The sequence below is a fragment of the Rattus norvegicus genome, chromosome 14 (genome assembly GCF_021556685.1).
Source record: "Rattus norvegicus strain SHRSP/BbbUtx chromosome 14, alternate assembly SHRSP_T2T, whole genome shotgun sequence".
Taxonomy (NCBI): Eukaryota; Metazoa; Chordata; class Mammalia; order Rodentia; family Muridae; genus Rattus; species Rattus norvegicus.
Genome location: NC_141547.1, coordinates 32758461 through 32784927, shown reverse-complemented (window position 1 = coordinate 32784927; position 26467 = coordinate 32758461). Strand labels below are relative to the sequence as shown.

Below are 26467 nucleotides of genomic sequence, written 5' to 3'. Positions count from 1 at the left end.
ACCAGCCTGGGAGTAGCTGGCTGAGTCTGTCCTCTCTACTCCAAAGGGAGAGGCTCCAAGCTTTTGTTTTCTTACTTTTCCCCTCATCTAATTATATTCTAACAGCCAGTTTCTGGTTAGACAGCAAGCATATCGGAGCCAAGCACTATGCATGTCAAAACAAAACAGTAAAATCGAGGCAAAAGAAGAAAGTCAATGGAACCGAGAGACAAGTCTGCCGACATTCCATCCCTTTATGAGGATCAAATCCCCTGCGTGGGGACATCGGCGGGCAGGATTGAATTCCATTTTGCAAGGGCTAGGAGTGTTTCTTCATGTTTCCCCCTTTTCCTGGTTTCCTTTCCCAGGCCATTTCCCACTTCTTTCTTGCGTCAATGAAGACAATGAGAACATTTTCTGATGAAAATGTTGGGTGCTGGTCAACTAGCTTTTAGTTATGTCGGACAGGCTTACATGAGTGGAGGGAAGGCAGGCGAACTCATTCAGTCTCTGCTTGTTTCCTAGGAGACGATGGAGGCTGTCCTGGGACAGGAATCACTCTTCTTGTCACTACACCCCAAATATCCTACAGAAACTATGTAGAAGAGGAACAGATGGTCTCAGCTCATGGTTTCAGAGGGTTCAACCCTTGGTTATCTGGTCCATGCACCAGGGCAGGCCACCACAGGGGTAGAAGGACAGGGCAAAGAAGAATGATTCGGTTCATGACTGACCTGGAAGAAGAAAGCACGGTAGGACGTCTCCAAGAACAAGATACACCTGCCCCCAGTGACCTTTATCCTCCAGTCAGGGTCCATCTCCCTGAATTTATAAAGCTCCCCAAATAGGTCCATCTACTACAGATCCAGCACTTAAAAACCTGGGTGGAACATTTTCTATTCAAACCTTAACAGAGTTGTTGTGTACACCAGAAGATCCATCACACGCATCAGTGTTTCTCAGTGGGATGAATCCCCCAGGGGACCTTCCGAGTCAGTGAGCTGGGAAGAACCGTGTTTCCAACCAGAGCCATGGAGGTGCCGGTGTACACTCCATGGGTCACGCTTGGAATAGTAAGGTTAGGCGACCACTGCCATCATCGTTGCTGAGCATTTTTGTACTACCCTTTCACAGACAAGATGAGGTGACACTCCCTTTTACACCGGAAACACTCCTCTAACCTGAGGAGGTACAAAGATGAGAATATTACTTGATTTCTGTACACATTATACCTACACCAGAGCCAAAGTGGTAAAATGTATTATGATTATAATATATATATATATGATACTCAACTTAAAAATACACACAAAGTTCTCTCTCTCTCTCTCTCTCTCTCTCTCTCTCTCTCTCTCTCTCTCTCTCTCTCTCTCTCTGTCCCTGTCCCATACACATGCACACACATGCACACCCTTCTCAGAACTTACCATCAGTTCTGGTTGGTGCTTCTACACTTATTCAGATTCTTTGGCTAGAGAACAGGAAGGAATGGACAGTTCCTCCCCTCCCCTCAAATAAGGTACCATAGCAACAATCCCCCCACTTCCAACACCAAGGGCTTTCTATTTCTCTATGCATGGCGGGTTTCTCCCTTTGCATGAACCAGTAGTCAGTCCCTCCCTCTGATGACACAAAGCCTATACCAGGCTCGTGGCTGTTCACTCTATTCCAGAGCACATCTGCTAGGAGGCTCTACAGAGGGTAAGGTGCTCTACTCCCATAGACGTGGATGTTTGTGTTGATTGCCTCGTGGAGCTCAGCTGGGAGGCCTGAAGCACCCTGTTTTCTACCATGTCCAGAACGCTTTGGCAGGAATTTCTCCTTCCCCAATGATATGGATGAGGGATAAGTAGAGTTATATGTGATTTGACTTTTGCTACAATTGGTTTGATAAGTGTGCTAACTGGTATGTGGGTATCGTTTGCTGTGCAGAACAAGTCTCTCACACAGCTCTGAGACTCCCTTCATTATTATCTATCCTTCCCTCATAGGCATTCAGCCATGGGCTTATGCTAACACACAGATGTCTTGGTATTTAAAACCCTTCTGAATGGACATTAGACTTCTCTTTCAGTGACTCATTTACTTAGACTAATGATGTTGAATGTCTAACACAAAGTTGGAAACATGTTAATGCCTCCTGCATTATAATTTTCCCAAAGTTAATTTGTCCATTGAACTTAACAGCATAATCATGACTAAAACTGTCAGCACTAAGAAGAATGTCTACTTATAATAGCCCCAAACTGGAATGTCCACCAACATGCAGTGTCCTAAGCAAAATGTCCATTGCAAGGATGCACAAATAAGCTAGTATGTCTACTGGGTGTGAAACGAGTGTTCTGGGCAGTAACTGGTAACGTCTAGAAGGAATATAAATATGAACTAACTATTGCAGGAATTCGCAAGAGAAAAGATCATTTCCAGCTGGGGGCCTGGGGGAAGGTTCCACATAGCAGGATGTGGTAGAAGACACTGAAGGCAGAGAGAAGGATGCTAGAAGTTGACTGGCTCCAAGACGGATGGGGAGTGCTCAGATGCTGTAGGGAGGTATAAATCCCAGAATGCTTTGGGAAGTGGTGGGAACTGAAGTCAGAGCTGCAGTCTAGGCTGGGCGTGCTTCTGTGCTCCGTTCCTGGGTCCTTGGTGAAGAACTGAACTTCCTAGATGTATCTCATCTAAGAAGAGACCCTCACTATGCCCCAAACCTGGGGTCTTCATTGCTTTTTATGTGACAGAGAAAGGATGTTCAGGCACAACCAAAGGCTATTCAGGTGAGCAGAATGGATCATCAGGCTTTGATTCTGTTTTACCAGTTCAGTGATGTTTGAATTCAGATAAAAGGATTAACTTCTCTAAGACTTAGTTAGTGAATCTGTAAAATGGGGCCAACATAGGGTTGTGCTGGATTATGAACATAAATGAAGATAGGGCATGTGGTTTGACCCAGAATTCTGGTACATTTTGGACATGTTATAATTCTCATCACCGTAATAATTCTTAAATTAATTGTCTCTAGGTTTTAATCTAAATTGGATTCCTCTCACCTAGAAATCAAACATTAATCTTCAGAGAAGCAGTTTCCTTCAACAGATTGAAACACTTTCAAAATTCTTCCCAACCATAGAATATAAAATTAAAAAACCAAAACCCAAAATCTGTATCTCTTTCTTTCCTTCTCTCTCTCTCTCTCTCTCTCTCTCTCTCTCTCTCTCTCTGTGTGTGTGTGTGTGTGTGTGTGTGTGTGGTGTGTACATGTTATCAATATTAACCAAACAACATCTCTCTAGAAACAGAAGATCACATATAACCAGCTCTTTCAACTAACCCATGACTATTCTCCACAAGTCCAAACTCAGGCTCAAGGTCATGAGTTACCCAATGATGACTCCAGATCAAAGGAGGTGCTTTTTCATAAGGGCAATTTTATTTATTTATTTAACATCAAACACCACTCTGTCTAACTCAAAATGTGGTTAGCATATGCAATACTATCCATGTAACTAGGTCTCCTCTGGGCCACTGCAAAGATCTTCAGTGACTTCATGCATTATGGAAGCTCATGTAAGTGAGAGTTGCCTCGGGCGGGTGCCTTTGCAGTGTTCCTTGGGGTCTTTCTTGTGACTTTTGTGTTCTTCCTCAGATGTTTGGGTTCTCGGAGTTGTCATTCCACAGTGATGATTTCAATCTTGGATCCGAAAGTGAATCAAAAAGAAGAAGGTAGAAAGTGAACATTTATTTTTCCCTTCAGGATTAATTTGGCTGACATGAAACTCACAAAATGAATCTCAGGAAAATAGACAGGACTTCATTGAACAAAATGGAGAGCTGTGTGTAGTTTTGTTTGTTTGTTTTGTTTTGTTTTTTAATATATCTTGTGAAAATGAAAACTTGGGACCAAAGGGGTAATCCTATAAGACATATTGCACTTACCAAGGTTTATTATTTACACACAAATTCGCTATATGTACATATATATGATATACATATATATGGTAACCTTATCAACCTAAAATATAAGGCATAAGTGTTTCTTGTTTACTGTGTACACAGTTCTAACCATCTAGATGTCTGAATTCTCATGTTAGAGAGAAAATTAAAAACAACAAGGAAGCTAAACTTAGACACATCGACAATTATAAGCAACAGTACCTGACAGTCTGGCAAAGAGTAGAATAATAAGAGATATCAAAAACATGGGAACTCAAATCCAGATGTGTGGATCCATTTAATACGGAGGCAAATCAATAGTTACTGGGCCCCAGCAGATGCCAAGAAATATCTCAAATACTACAGGTGCCCACAGAGGCCAGAAACAACAGATTCCCCAAGAAGCTAGAGTTACAGATGGCTGTGAGCTGTACAATGTCCGTGCTGGAAGCTGCATTCAGGTCTTCGCAAAAGCAGTAAGCACTCGTAACTGCTGGCCTAGGTATTCAGCCCTCACCGCTGTAATTTATTTTAAGAAAAGATTTGTTTATTTTTATTTTATGTGTGTGGGTGTTTTGCCTGAATGTATGCCTACGTACCACACGGCTAAACTGGAGTTACAGGAGATGGTGGGTGCTGGGAGCCAAATCTACATCCCACAAAAGAGCAGCCAGCGGCCACTGAGTAACTCCCTAGCCCCAATTAGTGTATTTCTAAATTTGGTTAGTGGCAGTGTTTCTTGTGAACTTGACTGTGTGTTGATTGGTGTTATGTAGAAACCATAGCCAAGAAGCCTAAAGTAAATTTCAGTATATAATATCTACAGTAGAGCCTTTCTGATGAGATGTTCTATAAGAAACAATCCTGGCTTTGTTGGTTTATGTTTTCCCAAATACATTTAATTTGTGAATCTTTTTTGATGTTTACATTATTTACCTGTTTTGGTATAGGTCTCCTCCCAATGGCGCTTCTGGAAGTCTGTTCATCTGCCCATGATCCAGTTTCCAGAAGAGCATCTAGTTACTCACAGGATAGAACTGAGAGGAAGGGGCTACGTGAAGAGTGGAGCTCCGCGGGGAGAGAATCAATAAGAATTCTGATAAGAGAAAAGCGATCACACCAGCTCTCAACCTGAGGACCCAAGAGGAGAGGATGACGGTGCCAGAGCCTTGTGGAAGCTAGCAGAGTGGAGGGGGAGCTGGACACAGCACTGTGGCTGGATGTTTGTCTCCTCAGAAATGTCCGAGGATGTTTCAAGGAGAAGGAAACCTATCTGTGGTATCTGCTAGTTCTTGTGAAGCACATCTTTCAACTATGGCCCACATCTAGCCAGCAAAGTACAGCTGATTCACTTGCATACTGTCATTCTGATATACACAAGAGGTAAGTACTCACAAGCACAGGTAAGAGGAGGACCTAATACAGCGTATGCTGTACATAATGTGTTGTATACTATATAAGATATGTGCACGTATAACATCTAATATTATATATTAGATATATATCTTGATTATATACATGCATATCACATACATATATGAAAGTATACAAGTATATATGTACATCGTATGCTATATTATAGTACATATACACACATATATATCTAACAAAATATGTAAATATAGTAGATACATGCATATATGTGAATACATATATACTCATAACTATATCTATATATCTGATTATATAATGCATGTTTTATGCACCTTTAGTGATTCTGACAGGTAACCAGATTAGCATCTTCATTAAGATGGCTGTCAGGTCTTTATGATCTCACAGCTGACCATTTTCTTTCTATTTAGGCTCAGCTGTCTGCATTGCCTGGGTTGTGAATCCTAGAACACCTTATGGATTGCCTTTTTACTTTAGAAGGCAGATGAGATAAACACCGGTGTTGGCTTGAAGCATTCTGGATGTTCAGGTAGAGGGATCCTTAAGCAGAGGCTGGAAAGGCTGGAGGACAGAGGGCTACTTAGGCATAGGGCCCCATCCAAACAGATCAACATTACACAGTGATCGTCCTAGACAGGGTGCCCTCCTCCCGCTAAGGAAGCACAGGTCAGTGTTTGGAGCACCCGAGACACCTGGAATCCACAGGAGAGTTGTTTACATTAACTTCAACTTCGATAACAAAATACTCTAGCCTAGGAATTGATCTCCCACAGTCCTAGACGCTGAGAAGTTCAAGGTCAAGGCCCAGTGAAGGACTTCATCCAGGCTGCCAGGGCTTCATTCTTACTGTCTTCACAGCAGAATGAGCACTGATCTCACATCTTCTCATGAGGACACCAGTCCTAGCATGGGAGCCCCCATCCTCATGACCTCATCTAAACCTAGATGCCTCCCAAAGGCCTCGCCAGCATGTAACATCGCCATGCGGTTAGGAATCCGATTTGCGAATTTTAGAGGAACCTACACTTTAGTCCATAAAATAAGGCTAAAGAGAAGAGGGATAATCCAGAACTTTTGTGAGTTTTACCTTATATACTTGTGTGTGTGCATGCATGCATGTGTGTGTGCGTGCGAGTGTGTGTGTGTGTGTGTGTGTGTGTGTGTGTAGGCATGTGTAACTGTATATGTATGGTGTGTGTATACACAGGGTTATGTGCTTGTGAACCTTTTGTGTTTGTGCATGGAGGCTAGAGTTCAACTCTGAATGTGTTTCTTAATTATTTCTCATCTTAGTTTCTGATACAGCGCTCTCACTGAACTCAGAACTCAACGTTTTGCTAGGCTGGTTGGCCAGTGAGCTCCATGGGTCTGTTCGTCTCACCCACCTGCTTCCAATGCTGGGGTTACAGACACAACCCTGGACTCCATCTTTTACCTGAGACCTCGAGCTCTGAGATCAGGTCCTCATGCTTATGCAACAAGCACTAAGCAATCCAGCCTCCTCCTCACGTTCCCTTACACACTTGACCAAGAGCTAGCGTACACACGCAAAGGGCAAGCCTCAGAGACTAACTGCTAAGATCCTGAAGGTCAAACCACGCTGGCCTCAGTGACGCTGTCAGCTCGGCTGCACGAAGAGGTTGTTTTGTTAGCACCTCCTTAATGACAGAGACAGCAAAGTCCTCCAGAGTAAGTGTCCCACCCCTACCGTCTGCCCAACAGAGATCTGACCGAGAATGACACCAGCCTAAAGGGTTCCCTTCTCTGCATCCAGAACAAATGTCTCCAAACTTGTTCCTAAAGGGAACAGAGAGTACATTTTTGTGGGCTTTGCAGACCAAATGTCAAGAATGGATGTATGTACGTATACAAGCACTTGAAGGACAATTGTTTTAAAGCAAGAGGTGGGCTGAATGCTGCTCACAGGTTTAGTGGCTTAACTTTGGTTCTAAGGGATGCTAATACACATCATCCATTGAAAAAATTGAGAGGAGAATAACCAAAACAATTCCTCGTGCCATACAGCTTGGATAAAGACCTCTGGTTGAAGGCTTTGAGGAAGACAGATTCTAGACCCAGCCTTGTACACATGAGTGGAGCCCATAGGAAGTCTCATCACAGGAAGTTTCACTGGGAAGAGATTTGGAGGTTGAATTTTTACAAAGTTACAAGAGCTTAGTAACCGTCGTTTTTCAATGAATCTGTGCTAACAAATCATGGTGTCAATTCTGCCACCTTCAAGTTGTCCATCTGATAAACCAGCAGCTTATAGGAAACTAAAAGTAACCAATAATCTTGAAGGAATATAATAGATTCTGGATCCGGCAGTCACAATATCCAGTCTAAAGCAAAAGCATTGTCTGGTGTACAAAGAAACAAGAAAATCTGACCCGTGATCAAGAAAAAAAAATTAATAGATATGGATAGTAGAAGCCAGGCACAGTGACTCATGTCTATGATACAAGCACTAGGGAAGCCGAGGCAGGAGGATGGCTGAGAGTGGCAGGCTAATACTTGGGCAATCTAACCTTGTAGCAGGCCATCTGGGCCTTCCATTGGAAATCTGTCTTAAACATACAGACAGACAAAGAGACAGACAGAGAGACAGATGGACAGACAAAACGCAAAAAAGAACAAAGAGATGTCCATTAGAGGGCTGGAGAGATGGCTCACAGGGTGTTTGCTGTGCATGCCTAAGGATCTGGGATTTTTCATCCGCAGCGCCCATGTATGTGCCAGGCATGGTGCTACCTGCCTGGAATCCTGGCCTCGGAAACCAGAGTCAGCCAAGTTCCTGAAGTTCACTGACTAGCCATTCTAATCAATCCATGAGCTCTGGATTTACTGTGTCAGAGTACAAGGTACAACTGAGGAAGACAACTGGTGCTGGCCTCTGTCCTTCACATCAATACACCAGAATAAGTATACTAGACACACACACACACACACACACACACACACACACACAAGCACACTCGCACACACACACACTCCATCTTTCTACATACACACATATAATAAAATTAATATAAATATATTATATATTATTATATGGAATATATATTAAGAAGGGAAACTCAGGCTAAGTTGTACTGCTCAGGTAGGAATGTGAACACACTTTTATAGTCAGCAAAGGGTCATAGACATGCATGTTCACTTGATGTGGCCGCTGAAGGGTGAACAAATGTGACCCCAATCACATTCCTGTGGCCTGCATTTCTCCGTCTTCGGCTCTTGACACATTTTCAAGTGGCTGAAGGGTGACTTAATGGTTAAGAGCAGTGGCTGCTCTTGCAGAGGACCAGGTTTCATTCCCAGCACCTACACGGTGGCTCACAACTGTCTGTCACTGTGGTTTTAGGGGATCCAGGGCCTTCTTTTGGCTTCTGAGGGCACCGGACAGAAAATTTATATAAATGCAGGAAAAACCTCATACATATAAAATAAAAAAAGTGTTTTCTAATTACTGGTTTTAAAAAGTCATCTCCCAATGACATCGGTGACTACGTTAAGAAGTGACGTGTACTCACTCATTCTCTTTATTCTAAAATGCAAACCCAGCACGCTGCAGACAGTATTTATCTGGTGAACTGAAATGCTGCACCTCCTTATAACAAGTGAGCATGACACTTCTCCAGCGAGGAAAAAGTGGATGAGTTCTTCAACTTACGCTATTTAATAAATATTAATACTTGGTACGTATCATGCCTCCACTTTACTAAGGGTACAGTGAGGAAGACACTTTAGTCTCTGCCTTCAAAGGGGTTTAATATTAATGTCAAAGGCATAAAAAAACAGCAAACATGGTGTAACTTGATAGAACACCATTGTAGAGACACATGTATGTTTGATGACAGTGGGCTTGCTCGGGGATCGGGGGACACAGATGTCCTCTTGTTCTCATCCAGGAAGATGATAAAGTGTGAAAAGAGTGTTGGCTAACAAATAAGTCAGTGACAGAAATAGGATGGGAAAGGTTACTGTCTGACATAGGTGTATGAATGAGTCTCAGACATTGCCTAGTAATGTATTCATAACACACTTGAAAGGCAAACATGGATGGGGGAGGGGAACTAGGGAACAGACTACAGAAGCACCCTTCAGCAGGGACAATTGGCAAAAGTCAGAAGTTAGGAAGTAAACTGAAAAAAAAACCCACTCATGTCCAAGGGTGAGGTTATAAGGCAGTAGGACCTCTAAGCTAATTGGATGTAACAGGTACCCAAGAATATCAACTGTGAAAAGCAAAGGTTTGTTTTGACACAGGTCATGTTTGGGCTGATCCATTGCATCCCTATGAAACAGTCTTTGGTAGTCTGTAGCTCTGAGCTTCCTGTGGGAGGCAGCATGCTATGTCAGGAGGTGTGTTGGAGGGAAACTGCTCAGGCTGTGGTGGGAAGAAAGACACGAAGACCTGGAAGCCCCCAGCTGGGCTCTGCTTCTATCGTCTTCCCCAGCTCAAGCTTCCAACATGGAGGCCTTTGGGGGCTTTTAAGACCCATACTCTAGCAAGTTCCTGTCTTAAAATTAGTGCTTCATTGACCTTAATATTTTTCTCCCATGCGCTTTCTGTTTTAGTGCATGACAGCACCATGTGCTAAACAGCAGCTGGAGCCCCCACTCCTACTTCTGTCTCTAAAACATTAGCTTTTATTACTCTGCACCCAAACTCCAAGTATATAGAATCTAACTTCAGATGCTTTGCTGACGTCAACTGTTTTACTTCTGTTTTGCACTAACTGGTTCTCCACGAGGGAGCCATAATCACTGATACTAAGAAAATGGGTTCACTTTTAAAATTATTATTACTATTATTATTGTTGTTGTTGTTGTTAATTTCTGTGTGTGCATGCGTGCATGCGTGTGTGTGTGCCCATGCGTATGCTCAGAGCATGCGTAGCGATCAGATGATCACTCAGGAGTTGGTTCTGTCCTTCCACTGTAAATTCCTGGAATCACATTTGGACTGTAGGCTTGTGTTGCAAGCACTTTAACCCACAGAGGCATCTTTCAGCCTCCAAGACAGATTTTTAGGGTTCTAAAATGGGTAAGGCAAAATGAAGGGGAGGATGGGGTCACAAGTGTACAGCCTTACTCAAGTGTGCATGACGGTCTTAAAAGAGGAGAGGCAGAGGGAATACTTTATTTAGGGCCTCATGGAGTAGGCTAAGGCTTAATCTCAATTCTGTTGCCTGGTCTCATCTCTGGTTTCTGGCCTTGTCTCTCTCTAATCCATTCTTCATATCCTATAAACACAGCATGGTTATGCCATGTGTTGAAGACCTACCCAACTTATGCACACACTGACTTTCCTGCTTAGAATTTTAACTAGATCCTTGATATCATAGAGTCCTTAGTATGACACTTAAGGCTGTCTCAGTCAGAAGGTAGGTCCTTTTCCTGTGCTGTGCTTTCCTATCATCCCCTAATCAAGTTGCCTCTTTTTTTTTTTTTGGTTCTTTTTTTCGGAGCTGGGGACCAAACCCAGGGCCTTGCGCTTCCTAGGCAAGCGCTCTACCACTGAGCTAAATCCCCAACCCCTCAAGTTGCCTCTTAAATGCTAGTTCTAAAAATTATTGTATGTTTGTTTATTGCTTTAAAATTAAACCCAGCTATCAATTTTGGTTCTAATTCTGTGGTTGTGTGATTTGGAGAAAATCCCCAGTCTCTCAAAGCCATCATTTTCTTATCAATAATACATAGTAATACTATTATCTATTGGATAAAGTTGCTATGGATCAATCCTGATCTTATTCAAAAACTAGCACAGTATCAGACTTAGAAGTAGGTCATTTGACTTGGGTTATTATTAATTTATACCAGGTGGAACTCCATGAAGAACTTTCGCAGCCATGCAAGTGCCCACCAACTTCCATCTAGTCCCTGAAAGTTGAATGAGCAGACAGGTGCTGTGTTTGCACAAAGTGCACTTCAAATACTTGTTCACAACTCAGTCCAAAGAGAGCTGATCCTCTGTAGGCTATGAGAGATGCTGGGTCCTCCCTCCTGTACACGTCTACTCATCACAGACAACAGACGTTGCTCAGGTCTATGCTCCCTAGAAAGCTGCTGCTGACCTCTCTAGCTTTACTCGAACTTCCCTGTCAGTAACTAATCTCCCTGTCATTCATTCCATTCTCAGTTCCAAGATTTTCCAAGTTCTTTGGCAGGGTACAGACCCTGAGGAATTTACCATCAGCCACAAGCCAAGTCAACTCCAGTATTCCATCCACAGGGCCAGGAAGCCACTCCTTTTATCATGTTTCATGGGGCAGATAGCCAACCGTGTTCTTTCTTTTAAAACTATATTTGGAATATAAAAGGACAAATTCTCCATCTTTAGGGAAATGCATAAGGCATACAAGTATGTGTAATAATGTCTTTGGTGTCATGGGACATTTCCCCTAGTGTATATGTAGCGAATCTTGTGAAATGTCAGTGGGGTGCCACGCCAAGGATTAATGGCAGTGGCAACAGCCTGATCATGATGGGGTCAGGAGTCTAAAGCCCCACCCACGGAATGTTTCTGAGCATCCTCTATAAAATGCCTCCTAAGCTATTTAGGGACTCAGGGCCTCTCACTATGCCACATCTTATAATAATTCCCCAGGTTCTCTGTGTGTTGGTTTTCTGGACACTGCCATGAATGTGGTTGACTTAAAAACAGTAGACCTCTGTTATCATACAACTCTGTATGTCTAAAGTTAAGGTACTGGCATGTAGGTTCCTTCTAGGGGCTCAGAGGCAGGGTTGACTTCCTGTCTCTCTCCTACTTCTTGGTAGACGTTAGCAGTCTGTGGCATTTTACTTCAATATCTGCCTCTGCCATCTCAGGACCTTTTCTACAAATGACTTGCCAAATACCTCTCCTCCTATAAGGATGTTGGATAGGCTCGCCCTGTCCACTGTGTCTTCCTAATGTGATGTAATCTGCAGAGACCATTTTCAAATGAAAGAACATTCACAAGCACCAGGTGTTAAGACCTGAACATGTATTCAGAGTAAACAGAATTCACCTCACAGTCACCTCCTCCAAGCAGACACCTAGAGGTCTTTCATATTCACCCATGGTAATAACCTCAGAAGTTGTGCAGGATAGTTTTGTATCAATTTGACTCAAGTTAACGTCATCTGAGGGAAGGGAACCTCAATGCCTCCAGAAGGGCAAGTCTATAGGGAGTTTTCTTAATTGGTGATTGATGGGGGAGAGCTCCACCTATTTTGGGTAGCTGGTGGTCCTGGGATCTATAAGAAAGTAGGCTGAGCAAGGCAGTAAGCAGCATCCTCTGTGGCCTCTGCATCAGCTCCTGCCTCCAGGTTCCTGCCCTGTTTGGGTTCTGTCCTGGTTTCTTGTGATGATGAACAGTGATGTGGAAGTGTAAGCCAAATGAACCTTTTCCTCCCCAACTTGATTTGGTCCTGGTGTTTTATCATAGCAGTAAAAACCCTAACTAAGACAGAGGCCAAAGTCTCGATGGGCTCTCTGAGATGTGAGTCCTGTGCAAAGTTGATACATTTTTGGTTTATCAGTGAACGGCACTTTCTAGATCTTTTTTTTAATTTTATGTAAGATTTGTTTGTTTGTTTATTTATTTAATGTATATGAGTACACTGTTGCTGTCTTCAGACACACCAGAAGAGGGCATCGGATCCCATTACAGATGGTTGTAAGCCACCATGTGGTTCCTGGTAATTGAACTCAGGACCTCTGGAAGAGCAGGCAGTGTTCTTACCTGCTGAGCTATTCTCCGGTCCCCCCACTTTCTGAATCTTAACTGTTTTTTTAATCCCCCCCCTGAATCTTAACTGTTAATTACAGAACACATAATATTAACATTTGGATGATATTGAAAGATTCTCAGGGAATGGGAGAAGAGGTATAAGGTAAGGTCTGTGCTTTCAAAAGATCTACATAGTTGTCAAATGTGTGAATTTAGCCTACGGGTTCAGAACCCAGACTCCTGCCTTTTGCAGATGGTTTTTGGCATCGTACCAATATTTCACCTCTCTGGAGTATAGAATCTCCATCAGATGAACCCAAACTGACATAGAGCCTTAGAATACCAGTTCAGCATAACCGATCTGGTTATAAACCTCATAATTCATAACTGTGGGGGTCATTAAATATCAGGAAGCTCTGAGGAAAGTGTTAGAGACTGGCTGAGGCTTAGAAGACCTGACCACAGGTAATGGAATGTCTTGACTAGGTCTTGGAAACAGCAGGAATAACTGGAGGACCTGGCCAAGTGTTAGACCGATTCTGGTTTATAAGAGGCAGACCTACCATGATAGAGAAAAGACGCAGGTATGGGACACACGAGAAAAGAGAACAGGGATCCCCCTGTACTATCCATGCAGTCTTTACTTTAAAACTATTGAAAAATTTTAAATTTATTCGTGGTTAAGGAAATGTTCTCTATAGAAATCTATCCTGTCTCCCTGCCTTGCTAGATGCTGCCGACATCCATGACACCATTTCCTTACACCTGAGCATCTTTTTTTTTAAATTAGATATTTTATTTATTTACACTTCAAATGTTACCTCCCTTTCCAGGTTTCCTCTCCACAAACCCCCTATCTCCCTCTCCCCTAGGGTGCTTCCCCCACCCACGCCTCCCCATCTCCCCACCCTGGCATTCCCCTGCACTGGGGCATTAAACCTTCACAGGACCAAGGACCTCTCCTTCCATTGATGTCAGATAAGGCCATCCTCTGCTACATATGCGGCTGGAGCTATGGGTCGTTCCATGTGTACTCTTTGGATGGTAGTTTAACCCCCAGGAGCTCTGGTTGGTTGATATTGCTGTCCTTCCTATGGGGTTGCAAACCCCCTCAGATACCCTCAGTCCTTTCTCTAACTCCTCCATTGGGGTCCCTGTGCTCAGTCGAATGGTTGGCTGTGAGCGTCTGCATCTGCATTTGTCAGGTTCTGGCAGAGCCTTTCAGGAGACAGCTTCTGTCAGCAAGCACTTCTTGGCATCCGCAGTAGTGTCTGGGTTTGGTGTTTGTATATGGGTTGGATCCCCAGCTGGGGCAGTCTCTGGATGGTCTTTCCTTCAGTCTCTGCTCCACATTTTGTCTCCATATTTCCTTTAGACAGGAACAATTCTGGGTTAAAAATTCGGAGATGAGTGGGCGGCCCCATCCCCCAACCAGGGGCCTTGCCTAACCTCAGACACCTGAGTATCTTATGTGAAGGTAGTTAAGGCTCTTGTTCTGAGGTGGGACCCTGTAGGGCAGTTCCAGATGCTCCTGGTCCTGGGCATTCCTGATCTTTAGGACTCTCCCCTTCAATGTGAAGAGACCTGGTGATTCTTTTTCTTAATCACATAGAATAAAGATGTGAGTGTCACTCGGATGTTGGATTCCAAAGAGACTACATCTTCCAACATAACTCCCCTGCTTGCTACACAGTGAGGAGCTTCCTGGAGAGGCAATAAACAGAGGGAGAGTTTAAGCCCTAAGAACTGTGTCCTCCACCAGCCTTTTAAGAGAGTTCCGTACACAGTTTTCACTCTGGTGAGCCTAGACTCGCCAGCAAGCCAGCTAGCAAGACTTCTGCCTCCTGAGAGCCACACCCGAAGTCTGTCTTATTGCCCCAGCGACTGCTGGATAGCAAATGTTTGTGGTTTGGAACTGTTACATTCTGCTGTTGTTTATTATCCAACAATAGATGAGCAGTGCATATGCTTACCTTGCAGAACTATTGTGAAGAATGAAATGGTTCCCCGGCTAATTAGATTTCATATGCTAATAAGCCCAAACACCCCAGTCAGAACACAAAGCCTCTGTCACAGAGCAGACTACAAGTGACAGCCCTCCCCATTTCCCTCCAGGAGGAGAAGAAAACCTGCTCCGTTGTGTGTATGTTTTGAAAACTGCAATGTACTACGCAATTAGAAAACCTGGAGTAATGGAAGGTATTACTGTAATAAGAAAGAAAACATTATTATTTTCAAAGCTGTTTGCAGTTTAGACTGCTTGGCCCAGAAGGAAGGCGAGAAAATTCTTTCAGAACAAAGCTGTTCTTTTGTTTAGGGAGGGAAAAAGCCTAAATAGGTAGGTATGATTATAAAAGAGCAAATAATTCAGCGAGATCCGAAATTCAAAGCAGGAGGTGACCTTGATAATGTGGTACCCTTGGGGGAAGCTTTTCACAGACTGGGAGAAGTGGTGGCCTTTCCCTAGTACAGGAGATGAGATCTCATGCTACTTTAATGCCTACGTTAAAAGAAAGTCAAGCTCTAGAAAAGAGGGGTCTCGGGTGCCTGGGCAGAATTATTTGCATTACATGTATGTACAAGACTTCAATTTGGCCCCAGATTAAAACCTGGAATTGAATCGGAGTAGAATGTAAAATTATATACTTCCCCAAAGTATGCAGGACAATCTGGTTCCTATGAAACATGTTCTCACTGTTTTATTTATATTAATTTTATTAGTCTTATTAATTTATTATTAATTAAAGTTAATAATTAAAAAACCACAGTTTTTATTAATAATTAAAATCTCTTTAAATTTATTTATCACTTAATGATAATAAAAATTAATTTAAGGAATATTTGTATCACATTTATTTCTATGTGTGGAGGGCATTGATCGTGAAACGGCACATGCAAAGAGCATAACTTGTTGGGTCTGCCCTCTTTTTCCACCATGTGAGTCCTGGGGATCAAATTCAGATCCTCAGGCTTGGTAGCAGGCACTTGGCTCACCGATCAATCTCTCTAGTCCTACCGCCTTTACTGTCCGTCTCTTCCTGATGTGAAATATATAAAAATGTTATTTATTAAGGAATCAAGTGAGCCGGTTACCACAGCTTATAATAACTTAATCTTTGAGTGTTTTCCTTTTTAGATTCATTTATTTTATTTTCTGCATATGAATGAGTGTTTTGCTGGAGTGAGAGGCGCCACATCTGTGCAGTGCTGAGGAGGTCAGAAGAGGGCATTGCGTTCTACGGAACTGGGGTTACAGGTGGTTGTGAATCACTGTATAGGTGTTTGGAATCAAACCCTGGTCTTTTGCTAGAGTCACAAGTACTCTCAACTGCTAAGCTCTCTCTCCAGCCCACTCTTTCTTGTTTAGTGCATATATATAATTATTATTATTACTAGTATATATATTATAATACATATTAATGCAAGTAAGAAATCAGAATTGCTAGGAGAATATCACTCATGTCCCCAACATGCCTGCTCTATCTGTTACTCTCTTTGAGTCCTTCCTAGCCTCAGTCTATACTACTTGCTTTGAGGCCTTGCCCGATCAGTTTCTCGGCAGCCTCCAAACCCACCTCCCACCCATCCTGGGTCTCCTGTGTCTGACACCAGCAACACCAGGCTTTTCTGCGTATACATCACCCTGTTCTCATCCTTCACACTCACTCAAAGGTCACCGTTAGGGGAGTGTCTCTGCCCTCCATAACCAGCAAGCCTTCTCTTCCAGATTGCCTGTTTCAATGCTGTGGTATGTTAGACTGTAGGCTGGGTGAGACCACCAGTTACTGGGCACATGACCTTAGGCAATCCATTGAAATCTTCCTGCTTGTCAGCTTTTTATCACTGTACTAAAAGATCTGAGATCATTAACTTAGAAAATATTTACTTTCGGCTCACAGTTGAAAGTTTCCAGACAATGATGGACTGTCCCATTTCTTTGGGCCTGGGGCAGACCAACATGTCATAGTGGGAATATGTGGTACATCTGGAAAGCAAAAGAGAAGAGACGTGTGTCCCATGGCACCCAATGAGGGTAGATCACCTGTGACCTAAGGACCTCCTACCAGACCCTACCTCCTAAAGACTCCTCTATCTCCCAATACTATATATGCAGACCTTCAGAGAACAGTCAACACCTAATCTGTAACACTATCTGTTCCTCACATTCCACACGGTGTAATGTACGGTGAGGATAACAGTAGAGCCTGTGACACAGGTCATTGCGAGGTGACATGAGTTAGTAGTACAAACTGTTCAGAGCAGTAGAAAGTGTCTTAAACAGTAGCTCGCCACACACTAAATGCTCAAAAAAAAAGCCACAACCATTCTTAATTAACTGATCCTGTTTCCTTGGTTGCAATTTCCTTGAGAATAAGGAAGATGTCATGTCCAGAACATGGTGGAAGCTGGACATGCATTTCATGCTAATATAAACTGACTTTAGGTGAAGTGTGAGTGTGTGTATCTTCTTTGAATTAGAAGGTTCTGTGGCTATTGATTCCTTAGTGGGTTGCTAGGTAATACACAGCTGCTCGAAACATGAGTTAAATTTGTTGCTTGGTATTTCATGGGCACTTATTGATAGTGGTATAGTAATGAAATTCTATTTTTGTTTAAAAAACAAAGCCCAAAGCACGATTGCCATAGTCCATAGGGAAGCAAACAGACTATTTCTTATGGTTTTTTTTTTACACAAACAAAACAAAAATGTAATTTGCATCTGCATCAAAAAGACTTTGTTTTGATTTCTTTTAAAGACTTTCATTAAAAGAAGAATATGGTATTTAAGGAGGATAATTCAATATGCCCGAAACTCAGGTGATACAAAGAAATTAAGAATATTGTAATAGAAACAGCCCCGTCAGTGGCCCACTCCCAGTTTGGAACACAGAAACACACAGACGATGAAATGGGCTCTTCTGCAGAGCCTCCCTGGGCCCCCAGAGCAAACGTTAGCCAGAAATTTTAACGGTAATGCATGGCATGTTTATTGTCCCAGAAAGGGGCTTGATGTACAGGCGCCCAGCTACACCCCTCTTTTCCCACTCCCTTGTTCCCCTCTCCTAAAGTAAAGATTTGCCCTTACCCTCCCCTCTCTTCAGTCCTTACCTCCTTTCCTCATCTCCTACCTGCCATCTTCTTCTTACTTGTTTGCTTATTTACTTATTTGCTGACTGGTTCCTTTTGAGGAAGTTCACAGAGCATCACTAAACTCAGTAATAGAACAACTGCAATGACAGTGCGGACGGGCATGCTGCCATGTCCCGAGTACAGTGTGCCGACTCACTCCCTGCCATTGGGGACAGCCTCTCCCCACAGCATGTGCTCTCCCTCCCTCCCTCAAGCCACCCATGCTTCTTTATCAGCTTCTCCCTCTCTGATGCCAGTAGACTCATGTCCCTCACCTTCAGCGTTCCACTTGTCTCTTCTACATCCTCAAGCTGCTCCCAGTATGGTTTTCTTCTTTGGGCTACGTTTCTTGAATGTGTTAATTAACACTTTTGAGTTCCTTATCGCCATTTCTTTCCTAACTCCTTTTAACATTGTCGATCTACCAAAACAATCATCTCGGGCAGTTGTCTTTGAATTTGGGGAGGATTCTGAGTCCCTTCCCAAATACGATAAAAGTTAGAGATCACCTCACCGAGGAACAAAATGTCTTACAGCTGACACTTTCCCTTTTCAATCTCATAGCCACTGTCACCTAACGTCAGGGCTTCACAACCGAGCTCCTGTGGCTTCCTCAGCATCCTGACTCATACCACAAAAACAATCTTTCTGAAGCATCATGGCTCCTCCTGTGTGTCATCACATGACTCCTCCTGTGTGTCATCACATGACTCCTCCTGTGTGTCATCACATGACTCCTCCTGTGTGTCATCACATGACTCCTCCTGTGTGTCATCACATGACTCCTCCTGTGCTTCATTTCCTCACCAAACCCAACCTCATCTTCTACTGACTATTGTTCTGAGATCACCGTCATTGTGAAACTGATGTTTTACAAAACAGTAAAAGCGATGACTTCTCTCACCTCTGTGGGCATGTCCAAGTATCTTTTACAAATATATGAATGTAATCTGTACAGAAAAACAAAAACAAACAAGCAAACAAAAACAGAGCTGTTCCGAAACCAAAAGGAGGCAACTAAGGCATTGGTGTGTTTAATGACAGTTGATGAAAATAAATATCTGATTCTTGAAGATGTTGAACCGCAGAGGCATGCCGTGGTTCGCCACAGCCATTGCCAGCTGTTTTCGGCATTATTCACCAAGGAAGGACGATGTTGGTCCCAACCACACAGCTCCGTCCACCAAACCTTCTCCGAGTTGAGATGAAGGAGAGATGCTTGGGAGCTGGTCCTACCCAGCAGGGGGAATCCACAGAACAAAGTGTTTGAAGCCCAAGAGGCACCAAAGAAAACGAGGGTTTCAAAGAGTGTGAAATCTAAACACGCCCCCTTCATGCATGTCAGAAACTCTTAAGGGAGGGCAGAACCACCTGAGTTCAATCTCCACGGCCCACGTGGTGGAGGGAGAACTGACTCCTACACTAACTCTTGCAACACGTGACATGATGTACACCCCAATGTGGGACCATGAAAGGCCCCCTGGTTCCCAGTTGAGCTAATGCTAGAAACCCCTGTGACCCTAAGGGAGGGTAGGTGTTTTGTCTGATTCCTGGGAAACCAGGCCCCCAACACTAGCCCTCCATAGATATGTGGTCATCCATCAGTCACCTAAGGGCAATGCCCCAAGCCCCTCCACAGGTAGAGGACATGACCACAGGTCACATAGGTTCAAGACAGACCTCCATTATAATGAACTATCTAAAGGCCTGGAGGCTTAGTCAATGAACTTTCCTTCACAGACACCCCTCCCTGCAAAAGGTATTTAATCTTAGGCCCACTCTGAGAAGTGGGGTATGGTTTTACTCACCTATCTTCTGCTATGACAATAAATGTCTTAAAACCATGAACTGCCTCTTTTCATCGGGATTCTCCATGGGGAGTCATAGAGAAGCCCTTCACTTACTGCTGTCTAATCTCCCATAGAAGGCCTCTCTGTGCTCCCAGCCACAGCCAACACCAAGCCTGCAGCCTGCCACCTTAAAGCCAAAGAAAACCCCCAGGGACCAGCCAGAGCCCTCCCTTTTCCTCTTCAGCCTTGGCTAGATCCAGCCTATGGGCCACCACAGCTCTTTCACACCTTCCAGGGGTGTCTGGATGCCCAAGAGCCTGAGAACCAACTGCACCAGCCTCCTTGCAGACCTGGGGACCCCTGAGCCAGCTCCTGCTGTGCCCTGCACTCAGAAGTGTGTTTCCCCCACCTCAGGAGTGGTGTCCTGCCACTTCCCAAGGCCTATACCCACACAATGGTGTGAGATAAATGTTGTCAACTTCTGGTGTCCTGCCTTCCAGAGCTGCCATGCCCTGTGGCAGAGCAGAGGCGGGATCCCCCTCCCCCATTAATCCTACACCCCCATAGACACACACACACACACACACACACACACACACACACACACACACACACAAAGAGTAAATAAATTATAAAAAACTTAGTCAGGCAGTCATGTTGTCCTCCTCCCCAACACACATCCTTCAGGACATACATGTCTAAACCCTTCACATGGCCTTCAGCCACACCAGACTTTTGTGCCTTCCTTTCTGAATTCTATGATATAATCCAGAGGTTTCCTGAACCTTCTCTATTCACAGCATCATATAGTTTTCCCATTTTTACCTCATCCCAAAAGAGGACATCATTATTAAGTATTAATACCTTTCAACTGTTGTTGCATTCCAAAAAAAAAAAAGCGCCATTGTAGGAAAAAATGTTCATGACTGAAAGAGGCGTTCAATATGTCTAACCCATTAACCACCCTGGCTCAGCAGCACAGCCTTCTGCAGAGTTTTGGATGTTTGCCCTCACAATGGCATGACTGGCTGGGGCTGCAGGTCTGGCCTCATAAGAGCATCCCACTGTTCAGTACTACCTCTGAGATGATCACGATCTGAAAGTGAAGTGGGCTTCCCTGTCAGTGCAGATCATTTCAAGCATAACAGCATAAAAATAATCCTTCAAGCTGAACTGTTGTAAGATGGGAACCGCCTACGATCTTTTGTAGTAACGTCAGTGTCAAGAATCCTGTCCTGACAATGCATATGATAGCTGCTTAACAAGCGTAGAAACTGAAAAAGTTGCTGTTTTACAGATTGGTATGGGTGACATGAAAATAAAATCAAGACTGGGAAGGGACACCAAGAAGACAAAGGGAGGCGGAAGTGTGGGGCACGGGGGCAGTGAGTGGAGGATGTACCCAAAGTACAGTATGTACTTCTGTCAATACACAAGCAGGGGCATAGAGATGACTCAGTGGGTACAAACACTTGCTGACAAATTCACAACCTGAATTTGTTACCAAGGACGCACATGGTGGAAGGAAAGAAAGGACTCCCCAAACTACTGTCCTCTAACTCTCTCTCTCTCTCTCTCTCTCTCTCTCTCTCTCCCTCTCTCTCTCTCTCTCTCTCTCTCTCACACACACACACACACACACAAACACCATTCTCTCTCTCTCTCTCACACACACACACACACACACACACAAACACCATTCTCTCTCTCTCTCTCTCTCTCTCTCACACACACACACACACACACACACACAAACACCATTCTCTCTCTCTCTCTCTCTCTCTCTCTCTCTCACACACACACACACACACACACAGAGACACAAACACCATTCTCTCTCTCTCTCTCTCTCTCTCTCTCTCTCTCTCTCTCTCTCTCTCTCTTTCTCTCTCAATTTTAAAAAGATCCAAAGAAATGTTCTAGCCAATTTATAAACCTCAAACCAGTAATTCTCATAGTGGGTAATCACTCCTACTGTGTCTTGTTTGGTTTTGTTTTATATTAAAAGACAAAACTCTCCCATGGTGCCCCTATGAATTTACTGAAGTGTCCTGAGGTACCGAGAAATGGTTTCCAGATCTCAGATGTAGTCATCTGCATTCAAAACTTAGAGATGAGACAAGGTCATCGCATCAACTGAGAATCTGCTCTCTCCTAATTCCCAGTCTAGACATGTAGCGGTTTGACTGAGAATGCTCCACCTCCCTGCCCCCTCCCATTGTATATACAAATATTTCATCCCGGTGGTAGAACTGTTTGGGAAGGATTAGAAGGTGTAGTCTTGTTGGAAGAGGTGTATCACTGGCAATGGGGTTTGATGTTTCCAAAACCCCATGCTGCTTCCAGTTAATGCCCATTCTGCTTTGCATTAGTGGATCGAGATGTAAGCTCTCAGCTTCTGCTCTAGCACCATGCCTGGCTGCCCGTTGCCACATTCCCTGCTAGGATGCTCATGTACTCACCAGCTGAAGCTGCAAACTCCCAATAAACTCTTCCTTCTATAAGTCAGTTTGGTCATGGCGAAGCTATATTAATATTTTAATGAGACGCCTAGAAATTTCTGCACATGTCACAGTTTGGTAAGCCTGACTACAATCCATTATTTACCATCCGACTTTATCCCACATTGTAAGCTCCATTATGCCTTTAAAAATTCCTGCAATATTTAGTCTTTCCACATGACCTTCCCAAGCAGACAGTTATCCCAGTGGAAGACAACAATATCGTTATGATTTACAATTGAACGAGGTGCTCTGACAAAGCCTTGTATAGAGTAAAATGCTCAATATCCGATGAATGAATGAACCCAATAGGTCTCCCCCATATCTTGACACAGTTATGTCTTCTTTGGTTGGTTTGTTTGTTTGTTTGTTTGGTGAGAAAATGATTGGCAAAGTCAGATGTAGGCACTCTCTCCAAGGCATTGATAACATTCTTAGCAGATTTAAAATGAATGTGGTACTTTGTTGAATCTCTGCTTGATTTGTTATTCTTTTTTGAAATCAAAACTACCCATGGGGTGTATCACAGAAGAAGGAAATCATGGCACCGTTCAGCTTGATAAGAAAAGATGATTATATTTTTGGGACACGTGTCCGAAAACTACTAATGAATGACTGAATGCAAATGGTGGCAGAGTATAAACTGATAAAGGTTAGCTAGATCGCATTTCCTGAAAATGTAATACACTGAGTATTCCAAGACAGTGCTGTCATTTATTAATTGCATTCATGAGCCACATCAATGCCAAGCTCTGCACGTGTACAAAAATGTCATGGAAATTGGACTCAGTTCTGTTTCAAACAGCTGTCTCCACAACAGACAAACTCAATGTACCAAGTTCTTAGGAACAAATTTGGAAGGGGAGGAAAGCAAGCCTTTGCTCTCTGGGAGGGTTTGGGTTTGTCTAGACACCATCACTACTCTTTGCTTTCGTCTCTTTGAGGAGATGTTTCTCACACTGACCATCTATCCCATGGACTCACTGAGATGAAACGCCATGTTAAAGGATTCCAAGCCTACCTCGGATTTCTCCGTGGGTTGGCATGGAGTTGCCACATAACCATCCCTTTCCCTCATTCCAGTCAGCCATACCCAGCTTATGGAGGGGAGAATTGGCAACTGGGGAAAGAGCATGACACCATATAGATCAAGAGGCCATGTATTATCTAGGGTTATGCTGTTGTGACTAAAAGCCTGAGAAATGCAACTTAAGGAAGGAAAGATTTATATCAGCTCATGGTTTCAGTGGGTTCAATCAATGGTTATGTGGCCCCATGCACCTAGACAAAGCCTTGTAATGATGTGAGCGTGTGGTGGAGGGGCTTCTTCATCTCATGGTAGACAGGAAGTAGAACCAGTAGAAGATATAGACCTTTAGGACCCAACTCCTGCTACAGTGTCCCATTTCCTTCCATGAGACCCCATCCTCCCAAATCCCATCGCCTCTATAATCTGTTCAGATTTAGAATCCATCAAAGAGTTAAATCATTCGTTAGGTCAGAGCCCTTGATATGCAGTTGTCTCTGGAAACAATCTTCACAGACACGCCTACAGATCTGCTTTGGCAATCTCTTGGACATTTCTTAATTGAGTAAAGTTCAAAGTCAGGATTAACTACAAGATGCCTTAGCCAGTGCCTGTCACTCTGCAGTGCGCTCACCTTTGCTGCCCCCCTGCCACCATGGCTCCCCTTGCCTCTCACACGGACTGCTCATAGCCTTGCATCCACGGGCTCTGCTTCATCCTTACCCTCACCACACATTTCATGTGACACCCAGAGTAACGTTTAAAATAAGACAGCCAGAGCTGTCCCATATGTCATAATTATTCCTGAATATTAAAATAAGATGCAAATGTCTAGGATCTGGCCATTGTCTACATCTCTCCTCTCATTCTGGGCTGTTTTCAATCTTGCTATGTGTTCTACAGCTGCACTGGCCTGGAATGCACTGGCTTCTTCTTAAGCTTTGCTGGTTGTCTCAGTCTTCCTCTACCTACATTTCTCTCTGGAGAATTCTTTCTCACCATCAAGGTCTCAGGTTGACCTATGAAATTAATCTGACCACTCGCGCTTTAGATCCAATAACTCTCGGTATGACATGACCCATTTCCTCACACACTTTACCATAAGAGGTGTCTAGCTGTGGGTAATGCTAGTTTAAAAATCATGCCCCAACCCCCAAAGGAGAGGATAGATAGGATTAAGGACCTTCTCTCTTCTATTCACTTCTATGTTCCTTGTGCAAAACATGAGCATTATAATAGGCTTATGCCTATCTTGGCCTTAAAAACTGATCTATTTCTGTTCCCTTGTTCTTTGAGAATAGTTGAGATCCAAAAATGCTATTGGCTTGTGACGCAAGACACAGCCAGCTAATAACGATGGAGCCAAAGCTGGGACTTGGTTTCTGGTCCACTGCTGTTTCTGTTTCAACTCCTGGATGCTCATTCAAATGAAAATGAATGCTATCCCAAGTGGTTAAAAATCAATCAAAGTAGGTTCAGATGACTAATTCAGCACTGCCCATCTTTGAATGTGAAGAGTGTTCTACGAATCCCGTCCTCAAAACCCCTTGTGTGCACCCTTCTGTACCAGAATTCCTTGGGATATTAAAGTGCACATTGGTTTAGACTTCCAGGTGCATTTATTCCCTCTAAGTTTCTTCTTCATTATTAAAATAAATCTGTTGACGAAATTAACATATCAGATGGAACAACAAAACTAGAAATAACTTAGATCTCTAAAGATAATTTATTCATTAAATTAGAACTTTTAAATACAGGCAAAAGAGAAAATAACTATTATTAAAATGTTCCAACCAAATTGCTACTTATCTTACATGATGCTAATTAGTAACAGCACCCAAAATTCACTCTTTCACAACAATCAGAGAAAATCAGAGATTAGAGAAGGGGAGTGGGGGAGGGGCAGAGGGCGTTACTGTTATTAACAAGGCTGCTTAATTACCATTGAGACCTGAGTTCAAATTCTGTCCCTGGGTTTCTATGTTCAGATCTCTAATACTTCTCTTTCCTCCATCTCGGGACAGTCCTTTGTGTGTGTGTGTGTGTGTGTGTGTGTGTGTGTGTGTGTGTTTTCTCATAAGATTGAGTTCCCTCCAATCCATTTTTCACACTATAGACAAGAGGATTCTGGGAATGCAGAGACCACACTAGCTATCCCCTGCCTCAGACCCTCAGTCTTATACTGCCCATTAGGAGAAAATGCAAACCATTGTCCATGAGCCGTACATGCCCCACAGTCGTACCTGGCAGCTTCTCAAGGCCTCGCCCATGTTGCTCACCTGCCCCTCTGTGCTCAGTGCCTCACCTGGAGTTGACTCCTTATGAATGCTGCCTCCTTCCCTGGACTGGATCTTTCTCTTTTGAAAATTTGGAAATATATTAATTCTCTGCCAAAGATTGAGTCATGCTCCACCTCCCGTCCCTATGTGTGTGTATTTAGACATAAGGCCTTCAGAGGATAGTGGAGGTTAAATGAGATCACAGGGCAGAGTCAAGATCTTGTACAATTAGTGTCCTTATCCCTCGTAAAAGGAGATGTCGCCATGTGCACCCTCAACAGGTAAACAAATGAGCCATTGAACATACAATGAGCTAGTGTCCACCTGCGAGAGAAGAAAAACATCCTTTGAGGGAAGCCTACCTTTTGACCTATTGGCCTTGAACATCTATCCCTCAGAACTGAAAAAATAATTTCTGTAGTTTGTTCTACCCAATCTATATGCCGTTAGGGCAGCTGAAGGTAGCATACATAATATTAAAGTAGAACAACAAATATAGCAATAACAATGTGTGTGTGTGTGTGTGTGTGTGTGTGTGTGTGTTTTCCAGGCACCGTGATAGCATTTTATCACCTATTTTACAAATTAAATAACTGAGATGCTCAGAAGAGATGGCTCTCAGCCATGATAAATCCATAGTTGGACACGGGCCAGGTTTACACCTGTAATTCCTGCACTCGGGAGGCAGAGGAAGGTGAGTCTCTGTGAGTTTGAAGAG

General features: G+C 43.4%; 1 long non-coding RNA gene across 2 annotated transcripts; it reads right to left on the bottom strand.

The window, feature by feature from the left end:
- Positions 1 to 13678: 13678 nt before the first annotated feature.
- LOC148001305 (uncharacterized) lies at positions 13679 to 25797 on the bottom strand. 2 transcript variants are annotated; one of them, XR_015636984.1, is made up of 3 exons: positions 18428 to 18787; positions 14472 to 14726; positions 13679 to 14391 (listed from the first exon to the last, which is right to left on the bottom strand). It is a non-coding gene; the product is annotated as an uncharacterized LOC148001305 (long non-coding RNA). The 2 variants fall into 2 exon arrangements; XR_015636985.1 differs by lacking the exon at positions 18428 to 18787 and adding an exon at positions 25750 to 25797 and having other exon boundaries at positions 13805 to 14391.
- Positions 25798 to 26467: the final 670 nt, after the last annotated feature.